At 40.6% G+C, this 22,041-nt stretch overlaps 1 long non-coding RNA gene across 1 annotated transcript; it reads left to right on the top strand.

The window, feature by feature from the left end:
* The first annotated feature begins 17,605 nt into the window (after positions 1–17,605).
* Positions 17,606–21,767, top strand: LOC132541230 (uncharacterized). The gene is made up of 3 exons (XR_009552397.1): positions 17,606–17,820; positions 18,078–18,256; positions 21,758–21,767. It is a non-coding gene; the product is annotated as an uncharacterized LOC132541230 (long non-coding RNA).
* Positions 21,768–22,041: the final 274 nt, after the last annotated feature.

Consider the following 22,041-nt stretch of genomic DNA (forward strand, 5'->3'; position numbering starts at 1 on the left):
TGCACATGACTGGAGCAAGTTGATCTCTCAAGATTTTAGCTGTCTTATCTGAAAATAAGAAAGAAGGAGAGAAAGAAAGAAAGAAAGAAAGAAAAATTAATGTCTGGTCTGCCCACATGTAATAAGAGGTTGAGGTGTGAATTAGAAAACTTTGAGAGGATTCTGTGTATCCTGTTATTTTATTTGTTCATCCATTCAGTCCATATCTATTGAGTACTTGCTTGGCAGTGGTCACCATTTTAATGGAGATAAGATGGAAGACACTGTACCAACAAATGTCACTCCTATTCTCACAGAACCTACAGTGAATTAGGGGGCTGGGACAAGAAAACCTGGTTAAATCAGGCAATCGCACCATTGACTGAGATACCAGGAAAAACGCCTAGGAAGCTGTCTTAAAATGCAGGTTCCTAGGCCATGTGCTCAGGAGTTAGTACTGGTGATTACTGAGGATATGTGATGGGCACCATGCATGAAATATCAACATAAACAGTGATTCTCAAAAAATTAATTTCTGACTGAACAAGACTGCTACTTACGCCTATGACTGAATACCAGTGATTCTGGTTGGGTAATTACTCCACAGAACCATCTTACCTTGAGTGAGACTGGGGGCTGGATTCTAAGAATCTTGGCTCTATTTTTCCATCCACTGGTTCTGAGAGGGTAGGTGCAGTCACTATACTTCGCTGACCCTGAGTTTCTTTACCAACACCATGAGTGTAATGGGTAAGTCTTACCTGGTAAGGTTGTGTGGGGATTCATGTACTACAGTGTGTAAAGAGCTTGGAACAGTGCCTACTACACAGTCAAGGCTCAATAAACAGAGTCAGGGGGGAGATAAAATAATGGTTATGTCCTGAGATTCCCAAAGAGACATGATGGGCCTAGACCTCAAATAGATCCCTCTCTCCATTGTTACTGGTCACCTCTATCAGGAACAACACAATAGACTCCTATGTGGGTTCCCATAGGACCTTGCCCTCAACATGGATCAACAATGGCAGAGAATGTTCCACCCTCCGAAGGGAGGCTGGCCAATATACTCTTCCACCTGAGGAAGATGAGTCCTGATATTGGGGCAGCTTGGAATGTTCCTATTCATGACCACAGAATGTGAGCTCAGATCTACAGGGATGCAGAGATCACAAGGCTCCTAAGCTAATTATGGGCCCCAGATCAGATCAAATTGACGGGGTTTACAGTTAACAATATTTATACACCTTTCCCATATTTGGGAGCTACTCTCTTCCCTGATGCAGCTTTATGGTCCTTTTTCTAGCCATAACATCATCTCCCCAGACAATAACTTGGATCCACCTGCATGTCAAATGTCAGGCTCAGGAAAAAAGAAAAGAAAAGAAAAAAACTAGTATAGTCATGGGCTCTTTGGAATATAACTAAAATAGGCCTACTAACTATCTACAAAACAGAGACCCCCCCAAATCTTCATATGAACTATTCCAGCCTTTAGGTTCATGATTAGTCAACAATTTGTTTTGCTCTATATGTTAACTCTCTTTTCAGCCACCAGGTTCCAGATGCTAACATGATGCCAGCTGGACTTCCCTAGGCAGATGACCCCACCATTGTGTCCTGGAGCACAGCTTCCCCAGAACCCTGCCCCACTAGGGAAAGAGAGAGACAGGCTGGGAATATGGATCAGTCTGCCAATGCCCATGTTCAGTGGGGAAGCAATTACAGACCCAGACGTTCCACTTTCTGCACCCCATAATGATCCTGGGTCCAAAATCTAGTGTACTTCTGCTTTCAGGTATATAGTTTGCAGTAGTTTATGGATACGTGTGAACATATGCTCTCTCTCAAAGAAACTGGTGTATATCTAGGTTTTGGGACTTTGTTAGAAAGTGAACCACCTGAGATGGAATTAGAGTATACTGTGAAAGGAAAGGTCTCACCTGAGTAATGAAGCTGAAGGGTTGTCATTACACACGTGAAGTCTCTGGACACAGTCTGAAGTGAAGCATGTTGAGGTGGCAATCGTTGCGTTGGTTAGGTTGTGATCGGCAGATGCAATATTATTTGCTATGGATTGGGAGAGGCATACGGGAAAGTGGGCCCTATCCAATGGTTCCAGGACTGGGGGAAGTAGAGGCTCAATAGTGGAGATGTGAGGTTCCTGCTGTCTTAGAGTTCAAAAAGACAATCGATAGTTAATGTTATCATCACATTATTTGTTAATTGGGTTAACTTTGAAAAGTCCTTTTGTTATGGTTTGCTGTACAGTACCCAGTATCTTGTATATAGCTGTGCTATTGGTTGCTTCTGATCTACTTGGTCTAGGCTTTTGAGAGAGTCTGCATATCAATTACACAGCCTATATATTGAAAAGATTCAGTTTGTGTTTTGAAAAACTTCGAGACATACAATTAATTTCCCCCCACTCGTATTAATTAACTAGTTATTTATATGACTACATTTTACTAGGAGTGCTCATAAACACCATTCCCACCACCAAAAGACAGTGACCCATCCCTCACACCCACTCACACACCCCAGTGTCTCAGGAAGCTGCATGTCTACCCCTCAAAACAGGGTTTTTACTTTGGTGCCCTACTTACAATTTGGTCAGGTCCTGCTTTTAGTTTCCCTTTCAGATCTTTTTACTCAACTTCTGTTGATGAGTGGCATCATCCCATACTCATCTTTATCTTTCTGACCTAGCTCACTTAACATAATTACTTCTAGCTATGTCCAAGATGGGTCAGAGAAGTTGGGTTCATTTTTCTTGATAGCTTCGTAGTGTTCCATTGTGTATATATACCACAGCTTTCTCAGCCACTCATCTGTTGTTGGGCACCTGGGTTGCTTCCAGGTTTTAGCTATTATGAATTGTGCTGCTATGAACATAGGAGTACACACCTCTTTTTGGTTGGGTGTTATGGAGTCCTTGGGGTATAACCCCAGGAGAGGAATTACTGGAACATATGGAAGGTCCATGTCTAGCCTTCTGAGAGTTTTCCATACTGGTCTCCACAGAGGCTTTACCAATTTACATTCCGACCCGCAATGTAAAAGGGTTCCTCTGTCCCCACAACCTCTCCAGCATTTGTTGCTGCTGTCCTTTTTGATGTATGCCATTCCTACAGGAGTGAGGTGGTATCTCAATGTTGTCTTAATTTGCATTTCTCTGACAATCAGTGACCTAGAGCAGTTTTTCATATGTTTGCTAGTCTTTTGGATCTCCTCTGTACTGAATGTTTTGTTCATATCCTCTGCCCATTTTTGGATGGGGTCATTTGCTTTTTTGGTGCTAAGTTTGGTGAGCTCTTTATATATTTTGGTGATTAGTTTCTTGTCTGATGTATGGCATGTGAAGATCTTCTCCCATTCTGTGAGGGGTCTCTTTGTTTGTTTAATAATTTCTTTAGATGTGCAGAAGCTTTTCAATTTGATGTAGTCCAATTGGTTTGTTTCTGCTTTAGTCTTCCTTGCAATTGGATTTGATTCAACAAAGATGTCCTTGAGGTGTAGGTGGGAAACTGTTTTACCAATGTTTTCCTCTAAGTATTTGATTGTTTCTAGTCTGACAACTAGGTCTTTGATCCATTTGGAGTTGATTTTTGTTTCTGGTGAGATAAAGTGGTTCAATTTCATTCTTCTGCATGTTACAACCCAGTTTTCCCGGCACCATTTATTGAAGAGAGCCTCCTTTTTCCATTTTATCCTTTGGACCCCCTTATCAAAGATTAGATGTCCATAGGTGTGGGGATTTATTTCTGGGCTTTCAATTCTGTTCCACTAGTCTGTGTGCCTATTTTATTCCAGTACCATGCTGTTTTGATGATGATGGCTTTATAATATAGTTTAAGGTCTGGGAGTGTGATGAATCCATTTCTGTTTCTTTTCCTTAAGATGGTTTTGGCAATTCTAGGTGTTTTCAGGTTCCAAATAAATGATTGTAGTGTTTAAAGAAGCTTGGTGGAACTTTGATGGGCATTGCATTAAATTTGTATATGGCTCTGGGGAGAATATTCATTTTGATGATATTTATACTTCCAATCCATGAGCATGGGATATCTTTCCATTTCTTGGTATCAGTTTCTATTTCCTTGAGTAGCGACTCATAGTTTTCAGTATCTAAGTCTTTCACTTCTTTGCTCAACTTTATTCCTAGGTACTTGATTGATTTTGCTGAAACAGTAAATGGGAGTGATTTCTGGATGTCTTCTTCTTCAGATTTAGTGTTTGCATAAAGAAATGCCACTGATTTTTGTACACTGATTTTGTAGCCTGATACCTTGCTATATCGCCTAATAACTTCCAGTAGTTTTCTGCTGGATTCTTTAGGTTTTTCCATGTATACTATCATATCATCTGCAAATAGTGAGAGATTGACTTCTTCCCTTCCAATCTGTATTCCTTTGATTTCTTTCTCTTGCTTGATTGCTATTGAAAGAACTTCCAATACTATGTTGAAGAGTAATGGTGACAGTGGATGTCTAGTCCCCGATCTGAGGGGGAATGATTTCAGCTTCTGTCCATTGAGTATGATGTTGGCTGTAGGTCTGCTATATATAGAATCCACTATCTTGAGGAATTTCCCATCTATTCCCATTTTTTGTAGAATTTTGTTCATGAATGGGTGTTGGATTTTGTCAAAGGCTTTCTCTGCATCTATTGAGATAATCATGTGGTTTTTGGCTTTGCTTTTATTGATGTGGTGAATGATATTGATTGACTTATGGATGCTGAACCAGCTTTCCATTCCTGGGATGAATCCCACTTGGTCGTGATGAACAATCTTTTTGATATGTTGCTGTATCCGGTTGGCCAAGATCTTGTTTAATATTTTGGCATCTATGTTCATCAGAGATATTGGTCTGTAGTTTTCCGTTTTTGTTCTGTGCCTATCAGCTTTTGGTATCAGGGTGATGTTGGCTTCATAGAAGGTGGATGGGAGTATTCCTGTTTCTTCAATCTTATGGAAAAGCTTAAGAAGTATGGGTACACCCCTCCTACCTTATGCTTTTGTTCACTAATCCTTTCTTAAATAAAAAATTTAAAAAAAAAGTATGGGTACTAGCTGTTTCCTGAAAGTTTTGTAGACTTCATTTGTGAAGCCATCTGGTCCAGGACTTTTGTTGTTGGGGAGGTTCTTAATAACAGTTTCAATTTCTTTGTCTGTGATTGGTGCATTTAGATTTTGTAGTTCTTCTTGGTTCAGTTTTGGAAGGGCATATGCTTCTAGGAATTGTTCCATTTCTTCCAGATTCTCTAGCTTGGTGGCGTATAGTTCTTTATAGAAGTTTCACAGGATTCTCTGGATTTCTGTGGTGTCAGTTGAGATATCTCCTCCATCGTTTACAATTCTATTAATTTGAGTCTTCTCTCTTTTTTGTTTGGTGAGTCTGGCTAGGGTTTTGTCAAGTTTGTTTAATCTTTCAGAGAACCAACATTTGGCTTCATTGATCTTCTGTATGGTTCTTTTATTTTTGATGTTGTTTATTTCTGCTCTAACTGTAGTGATTTCTGTCCTTCTGGATGCTTTAGGGTTCCTTCGTTCCTCTTCCTCTAAGTCTTTGAGGTGTGCAGTAAGGTCGTTCATTTCAGCTTCTTCTTGGTGTTTAATATGTGATTGTATGGCTATAAGTTTCCCTCTCAGTACTGCTTTAGCTGTGTCCCAAATATTTTGATAGGTTGTGTCTTCATTTTCATTTGTTTCCAGGAACATTTGAATTTCCTGCTTTAGTGAATCACTGACACAGTGGTTCTTAAGGAGTATGTTGTTTAGTTTCCAAATTCTGTGACTTTTAATAATTGTCTGTTTGTTGTTAAATGTTAGTTTTACTCCACTGTGGTCTGAGAAGATACTTGGGATGATTTCAATGTTTTTGAATTTATTGATGCTCTCTTTGTGGCCTAACAAGTGGTCTATCCTTGAGTATGTGTTATGTGGATTTGAAAAGAAGGTGTATTCCAGTTTTTTGGGGTGAAGGACTCTGAAAATGTCCAAGAGGTCTAGTCTGTCAATCTCTTCATTCAATTCTCTGGTATCTCTGTTGGTTCTCTGCTTTGTTGATCTGTCTAAGTGTAAGAGTGGTGTATTGAAGTCTCCCACTATTATTGTATTACTACTGATATATTTTTGAAATTCTTTCAGAAAGTGCTTGATGTATTTAGATGGTCCCTCATTGGGTGCATAGATGTTATGATTAAGTCTTCTTGGCTGATTGATCCTCTAATCATTATGTAATGTCGTTGCCTATCTTTTATTACTTTATTTAATTTAAAATCTATTGTGTCTGAGATGAGAATGGCTGTTCCTGCCCTTTTTTGTGGTCCGTTAGCCTGTATGATAGTTTTCCATCCTCTCACTTTAAGTCTGTGTTTATCTTGTTGTGACAGGTGGGATTCTTGTAAGCAGCATATGGTTGGGTTATGTTTTCTGATCCATCCTCCAACTCTGTGCCTTTAGATGGGTGAGTTTAAGCCATTGACATTTATTGATATTATGGATTTAATGTATTGTAGTACCATTGTTCAAAAAAAATTTTTTTGTTTGTTCTGATATATTGCCAGTATTATAGTGATGTTCTTGTTTATAAGAGGTCTTTTAGAACCTCTCTCAGGGCCAGTTTGGTAATGATTGCCTCCTTTTACTGTTGTTTGTCTAAGAAGGTTTTGATCCCTCCATCTAGTTTGAATGAAAATCTAGCAGGATATATTATCCTTGGTTGAAACCCTTTTTCATTCAGGGCTCGATAGATATCTTGCCATTCTCTTCTGGCTTTTAGAGTTTGAGTGGAGAAGTCTGCAGATAATCTTATGGGTTTTCCTTTGTATGTGGCTTTTTGTTTTTTTCTCTTGCAGCCTTTAGGATCCTTTCTTTATCCTTACTTCTTCTCATTGTGACTATGATGTGTCTTGGTGTCTTCAGGTCTGGGTTGATTCTGTTTGGTACTCTCTGGGCCTCTTGATTCTTGATGTCCTTTCTGTTATTCAGGTCTGGGAAGTTTTCTTCTTCTATTATTTCCTCTAGGATGTTTGCTTCCCCTTCCTCTCTTTCTTCCTCTGGCAGGCCAATTATGAAAATGTTACTTCTTTTGAGATCATCCTATATGTCTCTGTTGTTGTTTTCAGTATCTCTCAATCTCTTTTTAAGCTCTTTCACCTCTTTCTTAGTTTTCTCTAACTCATCCTCTGTCTGACTAATTCTGTTTTCTGCTTCTGTTAGTCTGCTTTCCCTTGCCTCAGCTTCTTTCTTCATTACAACTATTTCAGCTTTCAGTTCTCTAATTACCTCAAGATAGTCAGTATTTTCCTTGGGGTCTCAACTGTTGTTTCCCTAATACTGCCATTCCTTTCCTCCAATGTTGTTTTCATTTCTGTGATTAATAAACTTATTATTGCTTGCATACTTTTCTTATCTATGGTTACTTCTGGCTGATTTGTAGTTTCTTCTGGGCTCTTGTCTTCATTAATTGGAGTATCAGTTTTATTTGTTTTTGATCTACCCATTTTTTTGATTTTTGTGTTTCTTTTTTTATGCTCTGTTGTTCCTCAGCTGTTGTGTCTTGAGTATAAGCAACACTGTACTAAACACCTTTATGACAATTGCACTCACCAACCTCAGGAATTACAGTAGCAACTGAAGCAAGTATTGAAGCAGTTTAATCACTACAAGTTAGCCAAACAATTTCTCCAGTCCGTGAAAAAAATAGTAACCAAATCCCAGTGAAGAAGAAAGAGAAAAGAAAGAAGGGATAGCAAGAATAGACAGTTATGCAAATCTACTATCCACTGTATATTCTAAGGGTAACAAGAGAGGAAAGGGAAGTAGAGCAGAGATACACACATGGAGGGTCCACTCTGAGTCACATTTCTTCCCCAAAATAATTCACAAATTCAGAAAGGCAAAGAAGAAGGAAGGAAGAAGTGTATGAGAAGATAAAAGAGAAAAAGAAAAAAAAAGATACAAGTGAGAGAAATGGGAAAATATAAGAAAAAGAGCTGTAATTAAAAAGCAGTGAAAGGAAAGGTTTTTTATTTGATTACTTTATTTTTAATTTAATTTAATTTTTTTTTAGTTAGCTAGGAGGAGGGAGGGGAGAGCCTGTAGAGGAGGTAGGAGTAAGGAGGCAAGTTCCTTCCACAATAGGTAAGATGCCCACTACCCTAGCAATGAAAGATACCCTAATAGTTAATTCTGATCAACCTAAAGGGGGGAAGATATATGTCTTTATATAATATTAATAATAGAATAGAGCAGGGTAAAAAAAAAAAACCCTGTCCCAGATTACCTCAACCTTCGTGATCAGAGGCAGCTGATTGTTAAGAATGAGAAAAAAAAAAAAACCTCAGGACTAGACAAGGATAGCTGAAATAGACAGTTATGCAAATCTACTATCCACTGTCTATTCTAGGGGTGGCTAAAGGAGGAAGGGAAGTTGAGCAGAGACACTGGCAGTGAGAGTCCACACTTTTGGTGGTGTGGGAGCTGGAGCCTGTGGCTTTGGAAGCTGTAGGATTAAGGAAGAAAGGATGATAAGAATGAGAAAAAGAAAAAAAGAAAGAAAGAGAGAGAGAGAGAGAAAAGAAAGAGATAAGAAAAAGAACAGTCATAAAAGAGCAGTGAAAGGAAAGAGTTTATTTATTTATTTATTTTAAAAATATTTTTATTTTATTTATTTATTCCCTTTTGTTGCCCTTGTTGTTTTTTTTTATTGTTGTATTTATTATTGTCGTCGTTGTTGGATAGTACAGAGAGAAACAGAGAGAGGAGAGGAAGACAGAGAGAGGGAGAGAAAGATAGACACCTGCAGACCTGTTTCACCGCCTGTGAAGCAACTCCCCTGCAGGTGGGGAGCCGGGGTTCGAACCGGGATCCTTATGCCAGTCCTTGTGCTTTGCGCCACCAGCGCTTAACCCGCTGCGCTACAGCCCAACTCCCTATTTACTTATTTTTAATTATTTAATTAGCTATGCGGGGTGAGGTGGGGGGGTGGCTACTTAGAAAGAAAAAAGGCCAGAGGTTTCAGAAGGGTAGAGACTTAGAATGAATGATACTACTCCCTGGTGGGACAGGAATTTGGTAAAGACAGAAGCTCAGCAGGGGAGCCTGCTAGGAGTTGGTCCCCAGGGACTGGTTATGGGGTGGGGGGAGGTGTGCTTTATAATTAAATGGAAAAAAAATTATTCCTCCTTTTTTTCTACTCTATTTCTTAACCCAAATTAAGTTATCGTCACCTCCTTGTTGTCACCGCTAGGACCCCTTATTGACTGACCTACTAAAGGCAGAAAATCCTACCGTTTCCAGAAGATGTGGTCAGAGCTCAAGCCACTAGTAGCTTCTCAGTCCACCATCTTCCAGGAACTCCCCCCCCCCCAAATTCTCTATGGGGTGCAAAAGGTGGAAGGTCTGGCTTCTGTAATTGCTTCTCTTCTGGACATGGATGTTGGCAGGTTGATCCAAACCCCCAGCCTGTTTCTATCTTTCCCTAGTGTAGTAGGGCTTTGGAGACTTTTGGACACATTGGTGAGGTTGTCTGCCCAAGGAAATTAGGATGGCACGATGGTAGTGCCTGCAACTTAGTGGCTTAAAAGTGGTAATATATAAATAAGGACAAATTGTTTATAAACAGGAACCCAGAGGGCCAGGCAGTAGTGTGGCAGATTAAGCACACATGGCAATAAGTGCAAGGACCATAGGGATCCCAGTTTGTGCCCTGGGCTCCCCATCTGCAGGGGGTCGCTTCACAAGCAGTGAAGCAGGTCTGCAGGTATCTATCTTTCTCTCCCCCTCTCTGTGTTTCCCTCCTCTCTCAATTTCTCTCTGTTCTATCTAACAACAATGACAGCAATAATAACAATGATAAACAACAAGGGCAACAAAAGGGGAAAAGTAGCCTCCAGAGCAGTGGATTTGTAGTGCCAGCACCAAGCCCCAGCAATAACCCTGGAGGCAAAAAAAAAAAAAACAAAACAGAAACCCAAAGGTCAGGATAGAGGGGATGAAACCAGAGTTCTTTAGGGAGGAAGCTAGGAAACCTAGCTTTTTACATATGTTTTAAGAAGTTCATGACTAGCAGTTTTTGCAAGTGGTAGAGATAGAGCAGCATGAAGACAGAGAGTGAGAGGTAACACCAAAACTTCTTTCACCATGGTGGAGGCCAGGCTTGAACCTGGGTGGTACATGTAGCAAAGCAGTGCACTATTCAAGTGAGCTATTTTGCTAGCTCTAGAAGCAGATTTTCTAAACACCCACCCAGATTCCAGGCAGAGACTTGAATGGTTAAGCAGCCTGCCCCAGGGCACACAGCTATAAAACTGGCATTTGGCTGTCAAGAAAGTCTGAAGCTCTGAGGCCCCCGGTTCAGTCCCTAGAAATGCTATAAGGCAGAACTGAGAAGTAATCTGATTAAAAATAAAAATGTACTCTTTGTTTATTTTTTGATTACTAGCCATTTGCCTAATGTATGACATGAAAAGTTCTCTACCATTCTGTAAGGAGTCTCTCTGTTTTGGTGGTGGTTCTTTTTGCCATACAAAAGCTTTTCAGTTTGACTTGGTCCTATTGGTTTATTTTTTATTTTGTTTTCCTTGTGATTCAGCTTGAGTTATCAAAAATTTAGATTTTATGGGTTCTGCCAATGTTTTACTCTAGATATTTGATGGTTTTTGGTCTAACATCCAAATCCTGGAGCTTACTTTTTTACAAGTGGTGAAAAATTGTGCCCATGTGTCAACAATTGTACTATAAACAATTAGTTCCACAATAAAGTGATAAAAGAAAAAAAAAGAGCACTTTTTAAGTTCATATTTTTAACACTTGGTTAACAGAAATTTTTCCCCATAAGAATGTGATGCTGGAATAAGACAATGTCACTGCATAAATTTAACTTTCTCTGTAGAAATACTAAGGAGGCTTCAGATATGCAGGTGGACCCAAGTTATTGTCTCATGTTAGGCTCAGGCAAAAATTGGTAAAGTCAATGGACTGCTTTGGAATATACCTAAAACAGACCTACTAACTTTTTCCATAATGGAGACCCCAAATCTTCATCTGCAATATTCCAGCCTTTAGGTTCATGATTAGTCAACAGTTTATTCTGCTTTATATTTTAACTCTTTTTCAGCCACCAGGTTCCAGATGCTACCATGATACCAACCGGACTTCCCAGGATAGAGGACCCCACCAATGTGTCCTGGAGTTCCACTTCCCCAAAACCCCACCCCACTGGGGAAAGAAAGAGGCAGCCTGGGAGTGTGGATAGACCTGTCAATGCCCATGTTCAGTGGGAAAGCAATTACAGATGCCAGACCTTCCACCTTCTGTTCCCCACAATGACTCTGGGTCCATACTCCCAGAGGGATAAAGAATAGGAAAACTATTAGGGGAAGGGATGGGATACGTAGTTATGGTGGTGGGAATTGTTTGGATTTGTACCCCTCTTATCCTATGGTCTTGTCAGTGTTTCCATTTTATAAATAAAAATTATTTAAAAACAAAAAGAAATACTAAGAGGCTTGCAAGTATATCCCGGTGTTTCCTTCCTAGCTTATTCAGCTTCTGTTATTTCTTCTTTTTAATATTCCTTTCAAAGAGAAAATTCTTGAATAAGTGTAAGGAACCAGATTCAAGCCCCCAGTCCCAACCACCCCCATCCCCACCTGCAGGGGGAAAGTTTTGCAAGTGGTGAAGCAGTATTTAAGGTGTCACTCTGTTTCTCTCCCTATCTAGCTTCTCGTTTTCTCCCAAATTCTGGCTATCTCTATCCAATAAATAAAGATAATAATAACAATAACAACAAAAACAAAAACAGTGTCAGCCAGCCCCATATCTTCAAGCAGGACCTGCTGCAGAGCCAGTCATTAGAGAAAGATACAATGGGCTACGCTTGCTCTGGCCTTTGTGTCAACAGTAGCTTTTTAAAGATCACTCCCCTGCTGCGACTGGGCACTGGACTGGGTGGGGTCATTTAGATACCTGTGTTAGGTACAGAAGGTGCAAGCCAGAGAGAAGGCAGGGTTAGGTGGCTCCAATCCCAGCCAGTGCAGACTGGTCCCATCTGCCCCAGGGTTGTAGAGTCAGTCAGACTGTTCTATTTGGAACTCTTTGTCCCAGACTTGGGTGTCTTAACTGTACCAGGAGGAACTGCTGGTACATCCAGGCAGCGATCTAGCAGAATCCCTGAGAGTCTCTTAAAGGTGAACACACTGGGCTCCAGTGTGCACTAACAGCAATGGGTCAGAAATGCTTGGCTGCTCCCACACCTGCCCTGCTTGCCACTGGTTTCAGAAGACACCCAGATACTGTGATCTGCTTGCAGATGGGCAAGAGGTCAGCTTCCTGAAATCTGTGCCCTCAAAGAGAACTGAGAGAGGGGCATATTGATGCCTGAGGTTCTGGGGTCCTGATTTCTATCCCCAGTACCACCATAAGCCAGAGCTGAGCAGTGCCCTGGCTTCTCTTTTTCTGTATTTCTGTCATAAAAAAGAAAGAAGGTCTGAGCTCACAGTCTGTGGTCATGAGTAGTAACTTTCCAAGCTGCCCCAATTTTAGGACCCATCTTTGTCAGGTGGAAGATAAAGTTCCAGCCTCCTTGGAGGATGGAACATTATCTACCATTGTTGATCCATGTTGAGGGCAAGGTCCTATGGGCGCCCACAAAGGGGTGTATTGTGTTGTTCCTGATAGAGATGACTGGGCCTCAAGAGAGAGAGAGAGAAGTTGGAAGTATGGATCAACCTGTCAATGCCCATGTTCAGCAGGGAAGCAATTACAGAAGCCAGACATTCCACCTTCTGCATCCTATAATGTCCTTTGGTCCATACTTCCAGAGGGACAAATAATAGGAAAGCTATCAGGGGATGGGATGGGATATGGAGTTCTGGTGGTGGGAATTGTGTGGAGTTGTACCTCTCATAGCCTATGGTTTTTGTCAGTGTTTCCTTTTTATAAATAAAATTTTTTAAAAAAGAAGGAAGGAAGGAAAGAAAGAGAACTTTCCTGCTTCTAGGCCTTATTTAACTTTCAAAAATGGAATAAAATCTGAGAGCCAGAGAGACAGTATAATAGTTGTGGAAAAGATTTTAGTGCCTGAGGCTTCAAGGTACCAGGTTCAACCCCCAATACCACCATAAGCCAGAGCTGAGCAGTGCTCTGGTCTTTTTTTATTTGTATCTTTCTGTCTGTCTACCTTTCTTATTAAAATATTTTTTAAAAAAGAAATAAAATGAGTCTGGCAAGAATGCATAGCTGTGTTGGTGATGAGGAGGGACTTGTCTCTAGCTTTGGTGAGAGAAATGATAGGTTCAAACTCATGGTTGTAATGTAGCAGAAAATTTTCAGAGCTCTGATCATCAGACTTTCACCAAAAAAGGAGCAGACTTCATTTATACAAGTCCAGGAAGAATTATCTTTGTTACTCAAATCAACTTCCAGTCATAGCAACTTTAAAAATAGTCTTTGAGATATGGAAGGATGAGACAGGAACCAGATTTTTCCGACCTCCCAGGGAGAGTAAGGTCAGGACCTAGATTTCTATACTTCTAGGGTCTATTCCCAACTCTGGAAAAATGGCCTCTCCCATAGTTAGCCATTAGGAAGGGAATGAGGCTCTAAGTGATTTTTTCAGAAAACTTTATTGGTTATTTAATAATGATTAGCAAGATTGTACAACAATAGTGTTACAATTTTGTATAGTTCCCACCACCAGAGTGCTGTGTCCCATCCCATTGGAAGTTTTCCTGTTCTTCATCACTCTGGGTGTTTGAAACAAAGTTCTTTTTTTAATTTTTTTATTATCTTTAATTTCTTTATTGGATAGAGGCAGCCAAAAATCAAGGGGGGGAGGGGTAGATAGAAAGTGAAAGAGGTAGAGAGACACCTGCAGCCCTGCTTCACCAATCCTGAAGCTTCCCCCCTCCTGAAGCTTCCCCCCTGCAGGTGGGGACCAAGATTTCAAACCTGGGTCCTTGCACATGTAACATGTGCACTCAACCAGGTGTGCCAACACCTGGTCCCTGGACCAAAATTCTTTATGGGGTGCAGAAGCTGAGAGTTCTGGCTTCTGTAATTGCTTCTCCACTGGACATGGACGTTGGGAGGTCAATCCCTAACCTGTTTCTGCCTTTTCCTAGTGGGGCTGAGTTTTGGAGAGGTGAGACTCTGGAACACATTGGTGAGGGCATCTGCCCAGGAAAGACAGGAAGCAATCATAGTAGCAGCTGCAATTTGGTGGCTGAAAGGTGTAAGATATAAAGCAAGACAAAGATATAAAGCAAGAACCCAAAGGTAGGGATAGAGCAAATGAAATTAGGGATCTTCATGTGTAACTAGGAAACCTATTTAAGTATGTTCCAAGGGACCCATGACTTTAGTAATTTTTGCCTGAGCATGACAGTTAACATGCACGTAGGCTAATAATATTGTCTGGGAAGATGGTGCCAGTTGAGAATAGGGTTATAAAGCTACATTAAGGCAAAGAGAGGGTCCCAAACATTAGGCAAATATATAAACACCATTGACTATTTACCATATTTGAGCTAGGGCCCATATACATTCCTATTTAGCACAAGAACCTGTGTAACCTGAGTCCCTGTCAGTCTGAGCTTGCAGTCCATGGTCACAGATAGAGGGGCTCTAAGTACTTGACATGGTCTCTCTGTCTCCTCTCCCCTCTCTCTCTCTATCTCTCTTATGTCATATATGATGGAGAAAGATATTGCGTGGCAAGGGAGAGACAGAGAGTGAGAGACAATGAGATATAGACACTTGTAGTACTTACTGCTTCATCTCTCATGGAGCTTGCCCCCTGCAGGTGGGCACTGGGGTCTTGAACCTAGTCCATGTGTTTGGTAATATGTGCACTCAGGTCCATGCACCACCACCTAACATGGTATCTCTTATTCTCAATCAGATTTTCATTTTTATTTCTTCCTTGAGTATTGCTCAACTCTAGTTTAAGGTGCTACAGGGGATTGAACCTGGGACTTTGGAGGCTCAGGCTTGAGTCTTTTTGCATAGCCATTATTCTATCTCCTCTGCCCGGTCTCTTATTCTCAGACTCACATCAATTTCTGGGGTTAAGTTTTTTCTCAAGTTCTCAATCCCTGCCCTTTCTCCATGATCACACCAGGCAGTTGAAACCCAATCTTTTCAGGGTTTGGTTTCAGTTGGCTGCGTAAGTATTTAAAATGTGATTGTAGTTTAAATTTATCAATAAAATACATATTAAAATCTACTTGGCACTGGGAATATAAGAATTTTTTAAATGATGCAACCCTCAAGTACATTCACATTAAAAACTCCTATTTTTATATTCAGAGGCTGTATATGTGTGCATATATTGTTGGAAGCTTAGATTCTGGTCTCACAGTTTTAGTTCAAGTCCAACTTAACATTTAGAATGTGAGTTGCATGCTATTATACACTGAGCACTCTTGACCCTAGTGTCTGCTCAGTAAAAGCTGACAATAATAAATGCATTTCAAACCAGGGCTAATAAAATCCTTCTACTGTGTAGAAGGTTGTAGGTCAAATTATGTATGTGAATTCATAATACTTAATCCTGGAAAGTATTCTTCAGGTTATTACTATCTTACAAATGAGGGTGGTTGGGAAGGTGAAAGTATAGCTCCAAAGGTTCAGGAAAATCCAGGGTGACCCAGAAGGCTGTGTGCCCATGAATGTGGAGAGGACTGTTGGCCTCAGCAACCATCCTGCTTGCCCTGGAGCCCACCACCTGGCTTCCTAGATTTCTAACTACCCTATAGCCCTTCTGCCTGTATAAACCTTCCCTCAGATAGGGGAGCAGAGAGGTTGATGAGTAGTCCCTCAGCTTCCACTACCTGTTCAGACAGTGTTTGTCTTTCTGTGATGCAGGGCAGTGGAATCTCATTTGGTTTCAAGGGCTTCCGTGGTGAAGCGATGATCCAATTACCACAATAGAGCAAGGTCGATAGCTGGAAAATCGGTGGTGCACAGAGCCCTTTGAACTGACTTAGTTTCTGTGCTTGCTTGAGGAAAAACAGAAAAATCCATTGTTCAGAATTTTTGATTCTTAGGTCAGGCAGTGACACACCTGGTGGACTGCACATATTGTACAGTGCATAAGGACTTGGGTTTAAGCCCCCAATCCTCACCTGCAGGGGGAAAATTCAAGCAGTAAAATAGAGCTATAGCTATCTCTTTCTCCCTATTCCCTCCCTTCTCTCTCAATTTCTCTCTGTCTCTATAAAAATAAATAGATAAATAAAATCTAAAAAAGAAGAAAAATTCATTATTCCTATGCAGGCTAAGTGAAATTAACTGGCGTGTTTTCTTAAATGCAGTGGCCTTCTATATCATCTCCTCCTTCTCTTTCTCCTCTCCTTTTACCTTCTCCCCCTCCTGTCTAACAATGCCTGCCTTTTTCTCTTTTTAACTTTTTCCCCTTTTGTTGCCCTTGTTGTTTATTGTTGTCATTGTTATTGTTGTTGTTATTGCTGTCATTGTTGTTGGATAGGACAGAGAGAAATCAAGAGAGGAGGGGAAGAGAGAGAGGGGGAGAGAAATATAGACACCTGCTTCACCACCTATGAAGCAAACCCCCTGCAGGTGGGGAGCCAGGGGCTCGAACCAGGATCCTGATGCCAGTCTGTGCGACAATGCCTTTCTTAATAAGAAAGAGAGAGGGAGAGAAAACAAAAACATCACTCTGGCACATATGGTACTGGGGACTGAAATAAATGACTGTGAGTTCAGTGTCTTACCTATTGTGTTACCTGTCAAGCTGCCATCTTGCTTTGTTTTAAATTTCATCTAATTTAATTTTTACATGTGAATACAATAGAAAGAAAATGCATATAATGCATTGATCCACCACGATAGTTCTACTTGACTTTGTCCTTTTTCTCCTGTGGTACTGAGGGTTGAGTCACATAAGGGATACCCTTGAACTGCTGAACTACCTTCTCAGCCCAATTTAATTTTCCATGAGAGAGTAAGCAAGTCATTGCTCCACCATCCTTGGGTTCTAAACACATTCCTCACCTACATCTGCACTACAACAGTTCCTGAGTTGCCAGAAACTGTGTGGGAGGTACCAAGGATTAATGCTGAGAGAAAGGGAAGGAAGGTATGGATAGGAAGTAAGAACAACCACTTCACCTAATGGTTTAGCTTTAGAAGAGGGAGCTAGATGGATCAAAAGAAGAAAGAGAAAATCTTGCTTTCAAGAAGTCTTCCCTTTGATTTGAGTGTCTTGACATTCAAGTAGCATTTTACACTTGGTGACTCAATCATATCTTGGTCCTGGAGAAAATAACAGGATTGACTGATGAAGCTACACGGTTGACTGATGACTCAGAACAGGTAGTTAATTTACCAAGTATTGCACAGCCAGCTCATGATGAAGTCTAAACTGAAAGCCAAATCCCCTCACTCCCAGTGTAGTGTTCTTTCCATTTCCTCATGTGACTTCAAATGGCTCATTTGCTAGATCTCTCCTATGAGAATTTGTCCCTGGCCTCAGAGCTGCAGGGCCTTTGGACAGAAGCCAGTGCTCCAGGGAGCAGCTGAAGAGGGTGTGCCTTGGCAGGCTGGTTGATGCCCCCACCCCTGCAAGTTCATTTTATGCATTTCAGTGGGACTGAACAGGAGCAGAGCATAAACATGTTGAATGTGCCTCAGTGCTGTCTAAACCAGCCCAGAATACTAACCAAGGAGCTGCAATAGAGCTAAAAATAACCACCTAATCACCACTAGGAAGAATTAACAAGGACTCAGAAGAAAAGAAAATGCCTTAATATTCCATTTCTCTACAGCTGGGCTCCAGCTGGTGCAAACGCATCTTCCTAGCTTCCTTAGGACAGGTAATTAGGCAGGATGGAAAAGCGTCAACACTTGGACACTGGGTAGGATGTGGGGGTTGTTCAGGCTATGGGAGAGCAGAGGGAACAGAGGTATGTTGGGGGTGAGGGGGAAGTGAGTTGAATACAAGAGATGTAATGCAATGGGAGGGACAAGAGGCAGATTTTGTAGAAGAAAGCTGCAGTAGTTTTTGTCCATTCTTCTTTGAGAGAATATCATCCTTAATTAAAGGGAAACATGTTTTTATTCTGATTTGTAGAGAAGTTCCCTCCCCTAACACACAGGCATCTCATTCTGGAAGCATTTCTAGAGTCATGCCCTGGGATTGTATTGAAATGAGGCCTTCCTGGCAGTGATGGTTTTGGGACTGGGAAGAAGGTGGAGCCCTGGTAAAATGAAGTCTGCCTTGGAGGAGAGCATGGGAGGAAACCATGAAAGGTATGACTAGAGTGGTCTCTTCATATACTGGACAGAGTAGGGATGGGGAATGATCACTGCAACTTGAAAGAAATAAAAATAGTAGTTAGTATACTACTATTATGTTATAGACACATGAATATGAACTGGCCAGTTTTGTTTGGTTATTTATCTGTTTATTTGGTGCCTTGTGCATGTTCGCCATTCTGGGGAGCTTTTTCATTTAGATAAAGGGACAGAGAGAGTGGGAGAGATACCACAGCACTAGAGCTTCTTCTGGTGCTATAGCTTCTCTCTTGTGGTGCTGGGGTTTAAACCTAAGCCAATGGCATGGCCTCCCAGTGTCCGTTCTTCCTGGTGCACAGTAAGATGAAACATGCAGCTGCTCATCATTTGCATTCATTTTCCCCTCTCATGGTCTCCCCAGACTAGATGACTTTCATAATCTGAAGCATTTCACTGCTTATTCTGGCACTGGGGCTCTACTGGTTGTGTCCATCACTGCTCTGATCTTGGGGGTGGAGTGGGGAAGGTGTTACTGGTGAATCAAGGGGGTGGGGATGCAATTTCTGGTAGTCCCTGAATCTTTGTTGTTTTCCCACAGCTAGAGAGGCCCCATCCTGCTGCCTGAGTCATACTGGTCCCCAGGGAGGAGAAAGAGAGCCATCATCTTATTGTTTGAGAATGAGGCTTCAGAAGATCCTGCCTGAGGCACTAGAAAGAGAGAGAGACAGACAGACAGATCTGGAATTTCAAAACAAAACAATACAAAACAAACAAACAAAAAAGCTTCTAGTCTGATCTTGTTCCTGCTCTAATTCTTAAACTTCTTTTTTTGTCATTATCTGACACTGGCATTCGCTCTGAAAAATAAAGGAACTAAATAAAGTCTGGAAGGCAAGTTAAAATGCCAGCTATCATGGCCTAGCTGTATGAAATCAGGAAATAATAGAGCTGCTCTGCATTTCATCTGGTGAGGAGATGTGAGGCCTGCCTTGCTGCCAACAAGGGCGAGGGGTGATTCATCTGAGGGAATGTACGGCATGTGAAGTTATCACTTATACTATCTTGTTCAAATGTGAAATAGATTGTTCGATCTTTCAGGTAAATGAATAATAGCTTGTGTTAGCATCTAAACTTATTGATTTTCTTTGACACCTGCAGATCTGCTTCACCACTTGTGAAGCGACCCCCCCCCCCCCCGCAGGTGGGGAGCCAGGGTTTCGAACGCCATCCTTATGCCGGTCCGTGCACTTCGTGCCATGTGTGCTTAACCTGCTGCACTACCGACTGGCCCCATGCAGCCAGACGTATTAAGGTATACATAAGAACATAAAATTAGCCCTTTTATTGTATTTAAGTTTTGACAAGCATACGACTGTGTAAGCACCAGCACAATGAAATACAAAACAGTCCTACCACCTCCAGCTTCCCTCAGGTTCTTTTGTGTTCAAATGTCCATTCAAAGCCCCCGACCATCACTGAATTGTTTTCTACACCTCCAATTTTGCCTTTCCCAGAAAAACCATATCAATTGAATTATACAGCAGAAAGTTTTTTTATTGTGATTTTCTTTTCTTTTTTACTTCCTTCTTTTCTTTTTAAAAAAATTTCACTGAGAATAATGCATTAAGATTTACCCAAGTTATTTCATGCATTAAGTAATTCATCCCGTTTTTACTGCTGAGTATGTAGTAGTACATTCTACGGATCTCTCATAATTTATCCATTTGTGTTGGTTCCATGAATAATCCATTACTAATGTTTATTTATATACATTTTTTGGTAAGCCTACATTTTTTATTTTTCTTGGAGAATCCCCAAGAAGCAGGACTACTATCTCAATGGTACATATTTGTTTTATTTTACAAGAAAATAAGAAATGGTTTATAAAGCAGCTATAACACTTGCCATTATAAGACAACACCATTAGAAAAGTCTTTAAAGGGAGTCGGGCGGTAGCACAGCGGGTTAAGCACATGTGGCTCCAAGCACAAGGATGGGCGTAAGGATCCCAGTTCGAGCCCCTAGCCCCCCACCTACAGGGGAGTCACTTCACAAGCAGTGAAACAGGTGTCTATCTTTCTCTTCTCTTCTCTGTCTTCCCCTCCTCTCTCCATTTCTTTCTGTCCTAGCCAACAATGACAACAGCAATAACAACAACAATAATAACTACAAAAAAAAGGCAACTAAAAGGGAAAATAAATAAATACTAGAAAAAAAAAGAAAGAAAAGTCTTTAAAAACTTTTCTAAGCTTACAGGAAATGGAAAGGAACTTCTCACCAAGATAGTGGTGGACTAGTAGAACTTACTCTCTTTTGCTGCCACCACTACAACAAAAATGGCAAAACACATAAAAAACAAAACAAAACAAAACAAAAAAAACAGTGAGGGGGAGAGAGCACAATGGCCATTGGTGCTTGAGGGAGACCTACTGGTACTTTGGCAGGGATAGTGGTGGGGTAGAGCATTCTGAGAAGGTGGGATTTCTGAAGCATTTTTAGGCTTGTGGGCCAAGCTGACCTCAAAAACAGAAAGATCATTTAAAAATATTCCAAGTTCTCACAAGTCCAATTTTGTTTTATCTTCCAAATTATTCTGTAAAATAGGGGTGGTATATATTACTAGTCTTTTGTATCAAGTGGTGATGTGAGAGCTGAAGAAAAAATAATTCACCTAAACTTGGTGAGAAGAGGCTGTTGTGGTTCCCAGTATTAGCTTCTCAGTTCCCTCCTTTTAGTAGAGTCTCCTGCTCCCTGCTGTTCCTAGGTTAGGTAGAGGGTACCTACTTAGAAACTACATTTCCCAGCGTCCTTTGCATCTAAGAGGGCCTTGTGATTAGACTGGTTAATAGGCTAAGTGGGAGAGGTATTGAAAACTCTAGTTCATGTCCTAAGAACTGAATTAATTCATCAGTCATATTTCCTTTTTCTCTCCTATTGACGAATATATATATATATATATATTCACTCTGTACTTGGAGATAAATCTAGGACAAAATGGAAGAAAACTAGGATCTTGATTGATATAAAGGAACAGAGCTGTCCTGACAGCCAGAGCCACCCAGGCTATTTATGATGCTCATTACTTATCCTACTGCAATTTGGGAGGTCTCCTTGTTACTGTAGCTAAACCTTACCTCAGTTCATACAGTCATATTCATGAGAGCACATTATAGACTATAGTAAACCTACTCATTCTTGTTCAGAACATTGAACAATATTCAACTTGCCTGAAATATAAATATATCATAATTATATCAATCCCCAGACTAAAGAATGTAACAACCCCTTCTTTCATATGAAAGAAGAAAGTGGGTCTGAGGTGTGGTAGAGGGTGGAGTTAGATTACAGGGAAATAGGATAAGATTGGTGAGAACCCTCTCTCCTAAGGCAACTCACTGCTCACACCTTTCTTTCTTTCTTTTTCTTTCTTTCTTTCTTTCTTTCTTTCTTTCTTTCTTTCTTTCCTTCTTTCTCTCTCTCTTTCTTTCTTCCTTTTGTCTTATTTTTGTTATTAAGAGTTTGCTACAAGATTGCAAAATTATAATGTATAGTTCCACACAACACCCACCACCAAAGTTCTGTATCCCCACCTCCCAAAGATAATCACTATATTTCTCATAAATCTTACAGTTTCCTTGAATTTGTTTTGATGTTTTTTTTAGCAATTTAATGTAAATCAGATCTCTATATTCCACATATGAGTGAAACCATCTGGGAGTTGTCTTTTTCTCTTATTTCACTAAGCAGAATCACCTCCAGTTCCATCCATTTTGTCCCAAAGGACACAATATTATCTTTTT

This window comes from Erinaceus europaeus, chromosome 11 (assembly GCF_950295315.1).
Source record: "Erinaceus europaeus chromosome 11, mEriEur2.1, whole genome shotgun sequence".
Taxonomy (NCBI): domain Eukaryota; kingdom Metazoa; phylum Chordata; class Mammalia; order Eulipotyphla; family Erinaceidae; genus Erinaceus; species Erinaceus europaeus.